The 16636-nt window shown below is 52.3% G+C and overlaps 1 long non-coding RNA gene across 1 annotated transcript; it reads left to right on the plus strand.

Annotated features, from left to right (window-relative positions):
• The first annotated feature begins 2272 nt into the window (after window positions 1-2272).
• Window positions 2273-16435, plus strand: LOC121470773 (uncharacterized). The gene is made up of 2 exons (XR_012058427.1): window positions 2273-2461; window positions 14025-16435. It is a non-coding gene; the product is annotated as an uncharacterized lncRNA (long non-coding RNA).
• The last annotated feature ends 201 nt before the right edge of the window (window positions 16436-16636 follow it).

The following is a 16636-nucleotide window of genomic DNA, read 5'->3' on the forward strand; positions in this document are numbered from 1 at the left end:
GTGAAGGGGACACACAGAGGAAGAGGGAGGATGTTAGTGGGGTTTCCAAGGATGAGTTTCAGATCTGGATAGTGGTATTTGCTTAGTTATGTTGTGAAAAAAAATGGAATTTGCTGATAATGTAACCTAGGAGGGTGCTGGTGGGATGCAGCTGTGGAAGAGGCATCTCTCCTCTTGGTGGGACTTTCAGCAGAGATGGAATGCTCCACACCAGCCCACGAGCTGGGAGGACCTCACGGGGATGCTCAGACTCTCCAGGCACTGAATTTTCATCAACCCCCTGCACAGGCAAGAGCTCAGAGCTCAGGCTGGGACAGGGCTCCTGCTGGGACCTGTGCTGGGTAGGGGAGACCCTGGATGAGCTGAGCTTGGTCTTGGCACCAACCAGAACAGAGGTGTTGGTGCTGTGGTGTGCACAGCGCATTGGAGAGGGAAGTATTTGGCCTCCTGCAGGGCTGCTGGCTGCAGTCAGGCAGCTGAGCAATTTTTTTACCTGCTGTCATTGAAACCAAGCAGAAACCCTGAACTCCTGATGACTGAGTAATGCAATTGCCCTTTTATTTCCTGATACTTCCTTGAGAAGCAGAGGGACTCTGAAGCTTATGCTGCCGTAAATCCTTGCCCAGGCTGCAGGCATCTGGCTTAGGTGCAGAAAATGGAAACTTTAGTGGCTGGGGAGAAACCCAAGCCTCATCCTTCCTAGCAGCCTTCTCTGTGCTGCGTGATGTGGTAGATGCTTTGTTTTTCACACACACTGGGATGTACTGGATGGATTTTTTGAAACGGTGACCAGGAGCTCACACCTGCTATATGGCAGCACCTGGCAGTGCTGCTCTTTCTTGCAACAGCTTGGGGTAGAAGCTCCAAACTGCTGATGACCACAGTGCTGCCTTTGTCACCCAGCTGAAAGCTGCAGATATGTGGAACTGCTGCTTGCCCCTTGTGGTGGGCTGGCTCTGGATGATCTCGAACAAAGTTTACTTTAAATTCTCCAAAAGTTACAACAATTTCTTTGTGCAGCAAGGAAGAGCTCTCCAGGTCCTGTGATTTGGGGTCAAATCAGCGTTTTCCCAGAACATGGTGAAATAGGTCCTTCTCTTGCCTCCTGGTATCACTCTGTGATGTTTTTTGTCATTGTGCTGGGCTGCCTCCTCTCAGGAGTGGCCTGGAAGGGCCAGTGGGGAGGCAGCATGGTGGGAATGTGCTTTTGGGTGACCAGTGGTGGGTTTGCTGTCCCAGCACGTCTCTGGGGTTTCGGGTGTGCCCTTATGCAAGCCAGGGAAGTGCTGTGTTGCGTAAGGCTGTTGTGTAAGCAGGGCACGGGCGGGTGTCGAGGTTTCGGCACACAAACCATGCTCTGTCATGCTCCCTGCATTTCCCCACCTGCAGCCTGGAGGGGATCTGTCCCAAGGACTTCCCATCCACTTTCCTGGGGGTGTTGCAGGCGCAGATACCAGAGCCCTTTCTCAGATGGAGCTGTTGGTGGAAAGGTTGTCTTTAGGCTGTGAACAGTTGGCACTCGTGTCTGACTCCTGCTCCCGTGTGCAGCTCCACCTTTTCCAGAGATGGGACAGAGTCCAGGGCCATCTTTGCAGGATGTGAAGCTGCTGCTGTTCCTGGACACTTAATAAGAGTGGTTTTGCAGGAGACTCCTTGTTCAGGCAGCACTGCCTCTGTCCCTGTCCTCCTGCTCCAGCTGACATTACCGTGGTACTGTGCTGCCTGTTACAAAGCTGTCTTGTGGAGGGATTGCCATGCCCTCCTTGGACACCTCCAAGGGGTGCTTGAAACAAGCTCAGGGGGGGAAATACATCCCCCTGCCCGTGGTCTCGCTGCAGTGACAGTGGCAGGGTTGGGAACATGGTGAGCAGGCTGTGAATGTCAGCACATTGTTCCTAGTGAGATACGTGTCATGTCGCATTAGCTCAGGCCGACAGCTACCGGTGGGAAAATACTTCTGTGGGTTCCTCAAAGTGCCCCCACCTCCTACAGGCAAGGACTTGTGCCCAGCAAGGCAGCAGCAGAGCTGTGCCCAGCCACACTGGGGGAGCAGTGAGACCATCTGGTGCCCGAGTACGTGGAAAGTCACCCGAGTGTCGTGTCCAAAGGGCGAGCTGCCTGTGCTGGGAGAATTCCCATGGAGAGGGTCTGGCTGTTCAGAAGACAAAGCTCAGTTTTATTTCTTTATTTCTCTGCTCAGGGAAGAGGAGGTGGGGTTAGCATGACTTATTTGGTGAAATCCACCGTGCCCAGAATGAAGGGAGCAGCTGACAGTGCTGGGAGCTGAGGAAATCCTCTCGTTCCTGCCTGCAGGCTGCAGAGGTCAGGAGCTGGAAGTGTGCTGCGTGGCTCAGGAGCATTTAGAGCAGGACAAGGCAGTCCCTTGGGAGTGCAAGGAGCCACTCAGCACTACACAGCCACGTAATGGTGCAAGGATGGAGCTGAACTGGGCTGCTATGGGGTAAGGATAATACAGGTGGGAGGATGTTGGCTCACACAGTGGAGGGACTGACTCCAGCCTGAGGGCAGAGCCCCAGGGCTTCACTGGACTGAGAAGCTTTTTGGTGATGCTCCCTCTTTAAGTTCTCATGCCCTCATCTGCAGAAACATCTCTTCACCTATCCCTGGGGCTCCTGTGTGCCCCTTGCATCTCCCTCGATGCTCTCAAGCTCCCTTCTGCCTGGGCTGGCCCTGCCCTGCCCTGCCCTGCCTGCTGTGCTGGGGGCTCCAGCCTCAAGCTCTGCCTGCTCTCCTGACATTCTCACTTCAGCATCAGCTTTTCTGAGCCTTCCCTCTTTATTTTTTTCCAATGTCAGAAAGGTGAGGAGGTCAAACGCTAATGCAGTATTTCTTTCCTTTTGTAAAGTGTACCTAGCAGATGAGGAGTGTCAACACCGATTTGTTTTTCAAGTGTTTCTGCAGGATTATTTTCTTGTTAAAAGTGACAAGGAGGTGCAGAACTGTCGGCCTTTAGCCAGAGATGTCATCTCGTCTTTGTGTAGGTGAACAGGCACAAGATGACAGAGCACCTTCTTGTGGGAAAGATGAAAAGTTGAGCCCAATTTAATAATTTCCTTAATACCCAAAAGGAGCATATGCTCCTTCTCTTTTCCTGATCCTCAGTAATGAGAAGCTGGAGAGAGGAGGACCCTGTTAAGCCACAGTCAGTGCAGTGTGTTTGTGCAGAACTGCTCTCAGTACCAAGGGGATGGTTTGAACAGCGTTGTTCATCTGTGGCATTTCCAAGCTCCTCTGCATTTTTGACAGCAGAATCTGATGATGGTTTCAGCACAGATAAGGTGCTCCTGTACAGCTGGCAGTTTGGACCATGGGGAAAGCATTCTGGGCTTCAGCTGTGCTCTCAGCACCTGCCCAGGGAGTTGCCCTGTGCTGGGTGCTGCCAGTTTGACAGAGCTGAGCCCCCTTGCAGCTCCATGGAGGGGCTGGCTTTTGCTCCTGGTTGCAAGCTGGAAGCCCAGCACGTGGCTTTCTGTGGCCAGGGCTGAGGAGGAGGAGGGAGCATGTGTGGGTTGGAGGTGTGATCCTGCTCCTTGGTCTCCCTGGCCATGGGCTTGTGGCACATTTCCCAGCACCAGGGAGTGGAGGAGACTGAACACTCACTTGGGTCCCTGGTGCTGATTTTTTCTGGCAGTTAGAGACTGACAACTGACTTGCTATTTGATGTAGTCATTAAGGGGCTGGCTGTGTTTCTGAAACCCTCTCCCCCTCTGCTCTGCACAGCCTCTGATGACCCCCCAGGACAAGGAGCGTTGCTGATCAGTGTTATTGAGTCTGGGTGGAGCTGAGGGGGCTGCACTCCTGTGGATGGCATTGGCTCCAGCACACAGACTGAAGCTTGGGTGGTGTGGCACAGCACAGCACCAGTCCTGGGGCTGGTGTAGGACCAGGTTTGGGGTTTGTCATCTGGTCAGCAGAGAGGCAGATTGGAGAGTCCAGGATGGCTGGAGATGTGGCTGGGCTCCAGTTCCCCAGACCACATCTCCTTTGCTGGATTCATACTGGCTCACTCTGGTCACCCTCACTGCTCCAGGGGAGGTGTCAGCCAGCTGTGTGGAGGGGGGTGAATCAGTGCATTCTTTTGTCATGTTTCCAAGTCTAGAAATTCAGCAACTTTGGAGAAAGCTGTATTTAGAGGAGCAATAAAAAGGCAACTGACTCACATGGAAACAACATCAGCGGAATAAAAGGGGAGAGGCTTGGATTGCTGCAAGGAGACTGTTGGGGGGAATATGTTTAGTTCTGTGGTGGTGGACATGCAAGTATTGAAGCACCCAAGATGAGCCTGGCCTTGTCCAGAAATTAATTAACAGAAGTAACGTATATCCACCTTCCCAAGAGTTCTGGCTTTGTTAACAGTGATATCACGTTTTGCTTTTAATAGTTTTTGTGATCTCTGGGCAAAGTATTTTTTTTTCAAATCGAGATAATTCTTTTGTTTGAAAAAAACACCCTAAAAGCCCTGAAGTGACCTTTCATTCTAAGTGAAGGAGCAGGCAGGCTGATGGCTTTTTCAGATAGCAAAGTCAGGGCAGAGCAGCCCGTGCTGGCCAGCACTCAGAGGAGGGAGCACTGCCGGCAGCGCACACTTGGCCCTATTGTCTCTGCTTGTATGGACTAGTCGGTGGGAAATGAGGTATTTCCTCCTTGCAGCCTTCTCTCTTGGAGTGCTGGAGGCTGGATCCTGCCCTGCCCTGCGCCACGGTGCAGCTCTTGCAGCGCCTGGCTTTGGGGAGGTGATTCTGTAGGAGCAGGATCAGCCTCTCCACCAGGTGTCTGGGAGGCTGTGACCCTCTGGGGCTGCTGGGGCATCGTTATTTAAACATGTTCTGATTAGCCTGCACTGTAAATCCAGCATTTTAATTCTTTCCATATGTAAGATCCAGTCTAATAAGCCAAAGTTTAAGACCATGCAATCTATTTGGAATAACCATATGGATTAGGAGTCAGACTGTGCTTTTCTGCTTCTTGTATTTACACTAATAGAGAGACAGTTGCTAATGTGCATGTAGCTTGTGCTGGTACCCATTTTTTTAAAATATGACACCAAATGGCTTGCATTAAAATATTTGAAAAGCAGTAAAACTGTGAAAGTTTCTCTCTTGCGCAGACACAGACACATCTGTGAAATGAGGCTTCTCCAGGCAGCAACATTCCTGTCCCTCCCTGTAGGCTTATCAGTGGGGCTGGAGACCCCTGCAGGGTGCTGGGCCAGCCCAGTTCCCTCCCAGCTGCACCTGCTGGGCCAGTGTAGATCCCCTGGGCATGAGGGAGAGCAGCTTTTGGGGCAAGGAGGACCTGGCTGGATCCAGACCCCTCCTGTACCGTCAGGACCTTGTGGCTATGGAGAGCCTGGTGCTGCCTATGCTTGGTTGGTTTGGCACATGGTGCTGACTGTGGTGTTGTCACCCCTGACTCTCAGGGCAGATTCCAGCTGGGGTTCACCCAGCTAATGCCCTCCCATGGGCCAGAGAGAGGTGTGGAGAGAGGAGCAGCAGAGCTGGGAGCTGGCCACTTGCTCAGCTACTGAGGTCTTTGCATTCATCAGTCATTTATTTTACGGCCATTTCTTGGTTTTCTTGGGCAGATCCCCCAGTCTGAGTCTTTCTTGGTCTTTGTGTTCCTCTCTCTTTACATTGCTATGGATTTGAAATACTATTTCAAAAGAAAACCAGCAGTGCTCTGCTTTTGAAACTTTGTTCTTGTGCTCTGAAGTAAACATCCCTCTGGAGGTCAAACAAGCTTTTGCTGGTCACCTCTTCTGCAATGACCTGCCAGCACTGGGGCTGGTGGTGGGGTTTATGGGCTGTCACAGGACCCCCAGCCCCTGCCAGTGTCCAACAGGCTTGCGACTTAATGTAACCTTTCTGTCTGTACTTCATCCACTGCTTGTTTCTTGTCCACGAAATAATCACCTTATTATGTCCCTGAAGCTGATGGGACAGGGACATTGGGAATGAGGCTGCTGAGGAGGCTCCAGCGTCTGTTCCCAAGGTGAGGACAGTCACTTTGCTCACTCCTCATCACCTCTAGTGTGTCTGGAAGGGGAGTGGCCTGGGCTCCCCCTGCTTTGGGCAGGTGGGTACTGCCTCAGGGGCTCTCTGAGGCACAGATCTGGTGACCAAACATAGCCAGAAGCCTCTCCCCTCTCTTCGAGATGTTCCTTGGAGAAGGTGTTTTAGCTGAGGGCAGGAGCCTGTGTTGCTGGCTGATCCCAGGGCACCAAGAGCATCCAGCCCAGGTTTACAAAGCAGTTGGCTCATCATGGGAGCTGGAGTTGGACCTGGGTCTGTGCGAGCCTGGAAAGCATTTCCGAGTGGGAGTTGCACTCTGTCATCCTTCATTTGCTCAGACAGAGAGGAGGGAGTCAGCGTGAGACATGGCAACTTCTTCCTCCCTGTCTCCAGCATTAATCTAAATGCCAAAACTCAGACCCTTTGGAATGCACCGGTGCTGTGGAGAGCACCAGGACACAGAAATCTCCCCAGGTAGGCTTCAGGCACCCAGTGCTGCCCTGCAGGAGCAGGGGAACGCTGTCAGCACGCTGCTGCTCCTGCCCCTGCTGGGCCATACTGAGGAGCTGATGGGTTTGGCTGCCTGAGGTGAGCAGGGAGCCTGGAGAGACATTCCCAGTGCTGGGCTGGAAGTGGTTTATTGAAAGGAAAGGATCATATTACACTCAATTTTTGCTGAGTTTATCTTGGTTTTTATCAGATTACATGCAGGATAGCTCATCAATATTGTGATCCTGCTGACATGTAAGTGAGCCGCTGCATAATTCATGGCTGCTGCAGGGCTCCAGCACTGGGAGGCACATATTTAATTAGGCACCTCACCATTCCAGTCTTCTGGAGCAGCACCCGTGGAGATGGATGTGGTGGCCCTGCCTGTGCAGCTCCTGGCTGCCTTGGAGGAACCATGCTGGCACTGTCCCTGGTCCCAGCTTGGAGGCACAGACACTGTGTCATGGCTTCATGGTGAGCAGCACTTTCCAACAGGCTCCTAGAGAGGGGAAATGTCCTGGCACAGGTGAGAGATCCTCCCTCTCGGGTGCTCTTTGGAGAGCAGGGGTGGGGATGAATGAGGGGTGCAGCATATCTTTGCACTCTTGTCAGCTCTAACGTTTAACTCTGAGAATCCACATTATCCATGAAAACACCCTGGCTTTGTCAGTCTTTTCAAGTTCAGATTCCTTCTACAGTGAAATCTGGAGCTGATATATGTGTTTTGTGGCAAAATCTTCCTTAACAGCTGTAAATTTCTCACTCTGGTCCCACTCAATCTCCTTCATCTTGGGCTGGAGAACCAAGTCACTGCCTGGCTCTGCTGCCCCTCTCCTGACCACCCCAGCTCTCTGGGATCATGATGGGACCCCTGCTCAGAACCTCCCTCCCATGGCAAGCAGAATCCAGCAGGGCAAGGACCCATCCCTGGGCTTCAGCAATGGACCCTTCCCAGCACTGGCCTCTTCTCTGGCTGTGTCCAAGGCAGTGTGTGTATCTTCTTCCTCTCACAGTGTGCTTGAAAATATATCTGGGATAGGAAGAATTCTTTTCCATTTTTGTGGTGCTTCCCTCCATTAATTTTCTGGTTGTAGTACATTACTCATGGATAATTAAGAGTGAGCTATTAATACAACAGTTAATATTCAAGTGCAGTGAAGAGGAGAGAACAATAAGTCAAGGAATCATATACTACAAGACATTTTAGTTTAGTGATGCAATTTTTTTCTGCTGGCTTTGGCTATCAGAGCATAGTGCTGCTTCCATTTAAGTATGGTCCTGAGAACTCCATTTATTGATAGAATACAAATAGGACATTAAATCAAGGGAAGTGAATTTGAATTGCTGGTCATATATACAATTATAAACGGGATTGGCTACTTCTATCTAGTATCTTGTATCTTAAGTTAGGAGAATTATGTTAGGGACTGCTAAAGAGAGCTTGAAGTGTCTTAAAATTAATGAGATTTAAGTCTGTCTAGGAATAAAAAAGAATTAATGCTAAAATGCAGCTCTTGCTTTAGGATGAAAAGATGGCTTTAGAGAAGTGGTGGTGCCTTGTCCAGATGGAGGAATGTGGGGAGGATGGGCTGTGACCAGTATCAATTAACACATCTCAGCCTTAAGTTCTCCTCCCTGCCCTGCCATCCTCACTGGGATGGATGGATGGATGGATGGATGGATGGATGGATGGATGGATGGATGGATGGATGGCAGCTGCAGAGAGGAGAGGGGGACAGTCCCCTGTGCCTGGCTGAAGGGTGGCTATGATAGAGCTCACCACCCTGTTCACCACCCTCCTCCCTTTGCAGTCCTGGCTGGTTGCTCCCAGCACTGCTCTGCACCACCCAGCGATGTGCCTGCAGAGCCCCCATCACGGTGTTTTGGGGGGTCACTGGGGGCATTCCCCTGTCCCCCAGAGACCAGAGGTTTGGGTGTCCTGTCTGCAGTGTGCTGCTTACTGGGGCAGCTCCTCCCAGGGCGTTTCAGAGCAGCAGAGAACACCTTGCTTTGTCCTTGTGCTGTGGGTCTGCTCTGCCTTGGAGATGAGGAGGGAGGTGAACAGGGTCCATGACTGTGACCATCGGGAACGATGGTGGGTGGTGGCACTGCCAGTGCACACCTGGCCAGAGGTCACCACTCCCTGGCACAGGGCTTGCCTGGGCTCCCAGCGGTAGGAGGGGCACGAGGGTGGGCACAGAGGAGGTGAGGTCCCCCAGTGCCACGCTGGGTGTCCCAGGAGCACTGCACAGCCCTCGATTCGTGGCACACGTGTGAGGAGCGGTGTCCTGGTGTGGAGCTTCTCCATTTCCAAAGGCTGAGCAGAACGTGAGTGTGTGAGCACGGGGAGGGCTATGGGTGCAGGACCTGTGGCCAAGAGCAGGGATCTGGGGGAGGGGGAGGCTTCAGCAAACAGCTCCTTACCAAAACAGCCCTGACCTTTGCAGGGCTGGAGCTGTCTGATGCAACAGGCTGAACCTTTCCAGGCTTCAGCTCCAACTTGAAATGCTTCAGAGCAAAATTGATGGCCACAGCACTGGTCCCAGAGCTTACATCCAGCACTTGCCCAGCTGCTGCTGGGGATGGGGAGAGGGTGCTAACAGCTCAGTGTGGGAGCCACACTCTGTTGTTCTCATGTGCAGCCTGATCAGTGTTGGCTGATGCCTGTGAGGGCTGGGTGCTGTGGCATGGGCAGCTGAGCTCCCCCGAGCCCTTTGGGGCCCAGAGGAAGAGCTGGGGGCACAGGAAGGGGCTGTGTTGTGCCAGCATGGTTTAGAGGGGTGGGTGGAGGTATTAATTTTGACCAGAGGGAAGAGTCAGCATGTCCTTGATGGAAGCTCATACCCAGTCCATTGAAACCAAGTGGGAAGTCATTTGCAGCACCTCTGGTGTTCAGGCAGGAGCCGCTGTGCCCTGGGGGATCAGTGCTGAGAAGGCTCCTTGCTGCCTGGCTTTCTGGCAAACCAGCCTTAGTTACAGAGATGCTGTTGTTTCTGTGTCCTGTGGTGAATAAAATTCAACAACTCTTTATTTCTGAATGACAGCCCAGGGACTGCACTTCTGCTCTGGCTCGGTGTGAAGTGGCTTCATCCCAGCACAGCTCCTCTGGGGCCTGAAGCCCTCGATTCATTAGTTGTCAGGCTTGTAGGTGGATTCTGCATTAGGCCTTTAATTTAGTGTATTGCCATGGGCTACTGACCACATGACACTGCTCAAATGTGAGCAAATCTAACGAGGATCCAGGACTGCTCTTTAATTTGGTGAGAATAACAGAGTGAGCATGGGCCCGGAGAGTGTTAATCATGAAGGAAAACTGGCTGAAACCAGGTCAGCTGGTGCTGGTTCTCAGCACAGCATGATGGAGAGGGAGCACGGGGGGTGGAGGACTGGCAGTCCCACTCCTCCAGTGACAGGAGGCACCATGGCCACACAGCCTTTACTGCTGCCTTTTCCCTCCCTGTAGCCGAGCACTGTGGCCCATTTGGTGGCCAGGGTCTGTGGGGCTGCACTCAGGTCCCCAGCCCAAGGAGGTGCCCCAGGGTCTGGCAGTCCCCTCGTGCCCTTGGTGCCGTGGGAAGGGGCAGGTGCTGCTCCCTGGCTGTGACAGTCTGGGGGTGCTGGGTGTCCTTGCAAGAGCTGATGGCAAAGGCCAGTCCCAGCTGCCACCTGCCTGTCCCTCGGTCCTGCGCTGATCATGTGGCACAAAGGCCCTGCAGTCCCCAGCTAGCAGTTCGTCCCCATACTTAGATTTGTTCTGTGTGATAAACAAATCCACGCTGCTCTCCTGCTGGCTATTCCCACTCAGGGCTGGCTCCCCTCAGCACGTATCACGTGGATTTACTGTGTTATCCTGGAGTGCTGCCTGAACTTGGCTGGCTTCTTTAAACCATCCTTTTTTGGAGGGGTGGGCTTAGAGAGAGGGGCACAGGAACCCTCTGTGGTAATTTCTGTTGACTGCAGTGACCAGCGAGGCAGAACTGATCAACTGCAGGCTTCCCTGCTGCTGAGCTCTGCCAGCAAAGTGCTTACATCTGCTTTTACACTAATGGGAGCTTTATGGACTGGTGTGTCCCCCCCAGCAGCAAATTCCAGCAAGGTCAGAATTGAGAAAGTTGCCACCTGACACCATCCGTGAAGCCCTGAGCCGGCCGGAGGAGGCCAGGTTGCACAGAGGACTTTCTGGGGCAGCAGATCTAATGCTGTCACCTGCAACTGATATCCTGGAGGCCCCCCAAACGCCACTGCTGCCATCCCACTGCCCAGCAGCACAGCTCCTCTGTGCTGGGCCGTGCTGCTGCAGGAGTGTGTGGATGGCTGCCAGGTCAAGCAAGGCCCTGAGCTGCTTGGCACACAGGGAGCCATGGTGGCTGTCCTGGCAGAGTGAGCTGCTCTCTGTGCACACCCAGGAGGTGATGATGTGGCTGTGCTGCTCCTGCTGCATGGTCTGGGAGCGTGGCTGTGCTGCCCCTGGCAGGTGGGTGCCACGTGAACAGGGTGGCTCCAGGCAGCAGTGGACCGGGACGTGCCGTGCACAGGTGCTGTGTGGTGAGTGCCCCAGGTACTGAAACCATGACATGATTGCTTTGAGGCCCTGTATTTTCCTGCATTTAATGAATGGCCATCACACATTAATGGCTATTAAGGTGATTAATATTTACTTTGTGTGGAAGAGAGTTTGCAGAAACATAACTTCCTTCTGTGCAAGTTACTGTTCATTTTTCAGGACATACAATCAGCCTGGACAAGGCCTGCTGAACTGTGGCTGCTTTGGCAGCCTGAGTGTGAAGGATTATGGAAGATCTCCTATTAACTGTCTCTTTTTAAATCTAACATTGCAGGGCCCTAATTGCTTTGACTTGAGTGAGGAGAGGATGGTTTCTGTAAGGGCATCCTGTGGTGCTGTATGGCTGCTGGCCCTGGACAGGGCACTTGTGCTCAGCTCCCCGTCCTCCCTGGTGCTGGTGTGTTTGTGCTGTTGTACATCACATATTGCTCTCCTGGGATGTTGTGTGATGCAGGTGAGGATGGAGCCACCTTCTCATTGCCCCTCTCCTGAACAAGGACCAGCCAGCAATGAAGGGGCTTCTGCAGACTGCCCCATGGGGTACCTGTGGGTGTTCACCCTGTGCCAGTTTCTGCAGGTGGTGATCGAGGCAGGAGTGATCCTCTTGAGCTCTTCTCCTTCCTTCACCTTGCACAAAGCTTTGTCTGGCTTCAGCTCTTTGAAACAAAGCCTCTACCACCCTCTGGGCACCCCGTGGCACAGGGATGGCTGGGATGAGTGATGGTGAGGACCCTTGGGGCATCGCTCTGGTTGCTAGCCCTGGGCACAGGAGCTGCCCTTGTCCTGTCCCAGGCACAGCTCTGGTACACAGACTGCCCACAGCAGGGGATGGGCAGCTCCTGCAGTTCCTCATCCCTGCAACTGTGATCACCAGGTCTCAGCTGCCTGGAGCAGGTTCAGGTCCCCCTGGCTGATGCTGGGAGATGGATGCTGCTGGTGATGCCTGGAGAGGCTGAAGGCTGCTGTGCCAGCCCAGCTCCCTGGCTCCTGCTGCTGCACTTTGCAGTGGTTTGTTAAGTGAAAGGCGATTTCAGAGCAGGCAGCAGTGAATAAATTCTGTTTTTCTCAAGCATTTAGTGTTGCTTTCAGTTTGCTTTGATGATGTCTTCTCACAACTAGTGTAAACAGACTGCGCAACGGGGAACACTCACATGTGTACAAGAAGCTGCACATGAAAGACAGAGGCATCTTGAAAGCCATAATAACGCTCTGAGTGCCAGTTAAAGGATTTGTCACTAAGAGCACTTTACAGATAGAAAGAACTTATTAACTAGTGTGACTAACAGCTTGCAAGGTTTAATTGATGTGTGTTTGTTGTCCTTTTATATCTCTCCCCCTTGTCTTCCTTTTGGCACTGATTCCAGCAGTTGCTGGTGCAAGAGCAGCAACCTCAAAGCAGCCTGAATAGGTACCAGAAATAAAAGGGAGGCCAAGCCCTGCCCTGAGTGCCCCCGGATCTGGGGCTGCAGAGGCTATGGGAGCTCAGCCCCAACATCTGGATTCTCCTTAGAAACCGGGGCTGGGCCTATTTTCTTGCTCAGGGTTCTGTTATTCCTCCCTAAGTGACGCAGAGTTTTTGAAGATAAAGCTTTTCAATGCATGAATAGGATGGATAATGAATGTTTCTGCCAGACAGACTGCTCGTTGCAAGATTGATTGACTATTAAGGTCATAACGCAGCAGCCACCCACACGAAGCAAACAGGCTAATGTTAGACTCCAGGTTAAGCCGAGAGTTGGTCAGCTGTCCACGGGCACAGTGAGGGCTTCCAGTCATCTGTCAACAAGTGATTGATTGATGTGGACACCTTCCAATCTTATTCTGATGATTCTCAGCAGCTTGCCTGCCTGGTGGCCATTTTTCAGGAGTTGGCAGCACTCAGACCTCCAGGACTCCAAGGGATGACTGCATGGGGGTTAACCCTTTCCTTTGATCCCAAATGCCTTTGTTGTGGGCAACAACTGCAGAGCATGGGGGAAGGATTGTGTTTGTGAGCCCCAGTTATGAGAAATACACTGTGACACTCCCTGAGTGAGAGCAATGCTTTGACTTTCAGACTTTTCTAAGTGATTTGGTCTGAGTGAAGCTGCAAGTGGGGAACTACAGAGAATCATCTGGAGCAGGGCAGGTACAGCGCTGTACTTCATGGGCATTTTAACGTGCACTGGGTAAACTGAGTGCATCAGAGGTCCAGCAGCAGCATGGCAAATCCAGGTACGAGTGAGTTTGGTATTCATAAGGGGAAAAAAAAAAAGATTGGCACAGATGTTTTCTAGTGTGAGAGACAATTAGTTAAGAGAGCTCTTCTGGTTTTAAGGTTTTCTCTCAGTTCAGGGCTTTGAATTCACCAGAAGTTTGTTGCCTGAAACAAACTGGCTTTACGTGTGCATGAAGAGGACTTAAATATTTCTCTCTGTGTTATTTCATGTACATGGTATATGTCTGTTTTTCAGCAGTTTGAGTTTAATTGTTTTGGAGGACCCTGATGCCTGACTTCACCTTTCCATGCACTTTCCATCTATGGTTTCAGCATTCCTAACATAGCCTAAAAGCTTGCTGTGGGGAAACGTCAAGAGCCTCTTCTCCACGAGCTGGACCTTTATGTAACTCAAGTGCACTGTTGAGTTTTGATGGTGTGATCCGAGCGCTGTAATGTGGCAGTGCTGGCACAGAGCTATTAAAGGCAGCAGGAGAGCTGTGCTCAGCTGCTCAGAGTGCTGCTGTGTTGTTGTGCACACCCTTCCCCAGCTCCAGCCATGGGCTGCAGGATGATATTTTTCCCATGGAAGATGGTGCCTCAGGCCTTGATCCAGGAACAATGCCAGTCTCTCTCCTGGCTGAGCAGGGATAGGGTCTGAGCAAGGAGGAGCTGCTGGGAGCTGGACTTCCATGGCTGTGGCTGAATTCTGCTAATCCTCTCTTCTCTCCATCCCTTGCAGATGGTGATTCCCACTCCAACGGTGCTCCCACGCAACACCACACTGGCCTTGCTGCTGACTGTCTCCTGGATGCCAAGAACCATCTCCCACTGCCAGGCTGGGCATTGTCCTGTTCAGAGCTGCTGCCCTGGGTGGGCTCTGTGGCAGCAGCGCTGACCTGCACCTAAGGAAGAGTCATGCCCAGTGCCATGTTTGGTACAAGGTGAGCCCATGGGCAGGTTCACCATGGCAATGCTGCTGGAGAGGCTTCTCCCAGGCCAGCCTCGGCCCCTTGGCCAGAGACAGCAGGGCTGTGCTGGGGAGGGAATGAATGACCCATGCTCCTGTAAACTGAAACAGGGGACTGAAATGCCACATGCCCGCCACAAAATTTTTCCAGGGCACAGCAGAGCCATGTGTAGTATTCAGCCCTCTTGTCCAGGGCACTGAGGGCTCTTGGTCCGAGTGCATGAAAGATCAAGAATTTGTCTCTGGGGCCTTCTGTAGCAGCACCATGGCCTTCTCTCTTCCTTGCATACCCCATGTGTACACTTGTGTGCTTAGTTCTGCTTGGTGGGGAAAAAGAACCTCTGTGGACCAGGGGAAGGTCTTTGATAGTAGAAGATGAGCCCATGAAAAGCAAGTCATCAGTTCTGTCCATGAGCAATATCTCAAATTGCTTTTCTTCCCTCAAGCATCCTTCCCTCCTAGGCCTTGACCAAAGGGCACTACCACTGGTTGCAGCATAAGGTCTGGGCATTTTCAATAAAGCTCTCTGCCATCATTGCTCTTAACATGTGTGGGCAGATGCAAAGTGCTCTGGGGCTGCCATGAAATGCAGTGAAAGTGTAGAGGTCAATGAACATGTTCCCATTTTAGCTTTTGTAGAGCAGAAAGTGGCTTGTTTGGGCATGGTCATGCCATGGAGCAGTGGTAGGGCTGGGAGAAGCCAGCCTAGGTCAGTCATCCCTAGCAGCCTGTGTCCTCTGGATGTTGAGTATCAGCCAAGAAAGGATGCTGCTGAGTGCTTTTCTGCTGGGTGCAGGTGGTAAAGAGTTGAAAGGCACCAGCCCTGCTTGCTGACAGCTCCCGCTCAACAGGGTGTTTGGGATTTCTGGGGAGCAGCCACAGACAGAGACGAAGCACTGCTGGTGGTGCATGGAGAAAATCCTTCCCTGTGCTCGGGGAGGGGCACCAGGGCATCTCCTGCAGCTCATGTAGAAGGGAGAGATCTGTAGCTATTTCTCCTTGATTGATCTCTGATTTGGCACTGATGATTAGAATGGTTTTGTGTATTGGTGAGTCACACTGAGGGGGGGTGTATTTGACTTGAACATCCCTCCAAGCTTCCTGCTCCCCACAGTGTGCAGCCCCCTGGGCAGAGCTGCCCCCAGGCAGAGCCTGAGCGAGGGCCATGGAGCCTGGGAGTGGATGTGGCAGCTCTGCCAATGGACGAGGGCTGGGAGTGAGCAGCTTGGCCGTGCTGCAGCGGCCTCCATGTCCCTGTGGTGTGAGCCCAGCCAGCGTGGCCTCGGGGCTTCTCCCGAGGCAGCGCTGGTATAATAACACTGATGAAAAGCTGATTAATCCTTGTGAACGAGCCGCAATAGCTTCCCTCTAGAACTGAAGAGATTACCACTGATTTGTCATTCTGATTGTTTCAAAGAGACGTGCAATTAGTTGCTCTAATTTAGCTCCACTGCCGCTGGCTCGTGACAAGGGCGCCGCAATCAGTGGGGCTGCGATGGCAGCCACTGGTGGTGCAGCTGTGCCGACACCATTTCACGGGCGCAGGGCGGCCGCCAAAATGGTGGAGCATCACGTGCTCCTGTTCTGGTCTGGTGCAAAAACATTTTCGAAGGAGCAGCTCCCCTCGGTGCTGGGTGGCACTGGAGCAGGCCTGGCTCGGGGTGTCCCGCTCCGAGCCGTGATGGTGGAGATGGAGCTCAAGGGCTCCTGTGCTGTGTCAGATCAGGGATCTCATCCATGCTGGTTGTTCAGGAGACTCTTGGGAATTCAGGGAGAGCAGCGAGTGCTGGCCTAAAACCCCCACGAGGTGAAGGTGCACTTAGTTTGGTTATAAAATACAGAGTCATAAGGAAACTTTGTTTTCTGATTCTGCTCCCTCCAGCTATTGGCCCTCTTTGCCAGGTGCAGTAAAACCAGTCTCAGGTACAGAAGAGGGGGGGTATTTGTTTGAGGTTACCCCTTTCTGAGGACTGTCTTTGCTTTGGAAAAGGTACAAAGCTGCCACAGAAAATGAGGAGCTTGTGGCTCAGCCCCCCAGCTCGCTGCACTGGGTCAGCAGCCAACCCCCTCTGGGCAGAGAGGAGGGAACACATGGGATTTCAAAATGTGTCCATTTTCAGTGAGACAAATCACTTAAAAATTCAATTCAAAATGAAGAAAATAAAAATGCTTTAAAAACAAAACCTGCCTGTGGCTATTTCTTGGTTGAAGCTGTCTCTTTTTTTTTCCTTTCTTTTTTTCTTTTTTTTTTTTTTTTGATCCTGGGAAGGCATTTTGTTTCTGGAGCAAGCTAGCCATGCTTGCTAGGGAGGGTCTTTGAGGGGCCTCTGAGCAGCTCTGGTGCTGGCTACCAGCAGCCCGTGCACCTCGGCCCCTGGCCAAGC

Source organism: Taeniopygia guttata, chromosome 15, assembly GCF_048771995.1.
Source record: "Taeniopygia guttata chromosome 15, bTaeGut7.mat, whole genome shotgun sequence".
Taxonomy (NCBI): domain Eukaryota; kingdom Metazoa; phylum Chordata; class Aves; order Passeriformes; family Estrildidae; genus Taeniopygia; species Taeniopygia guttata.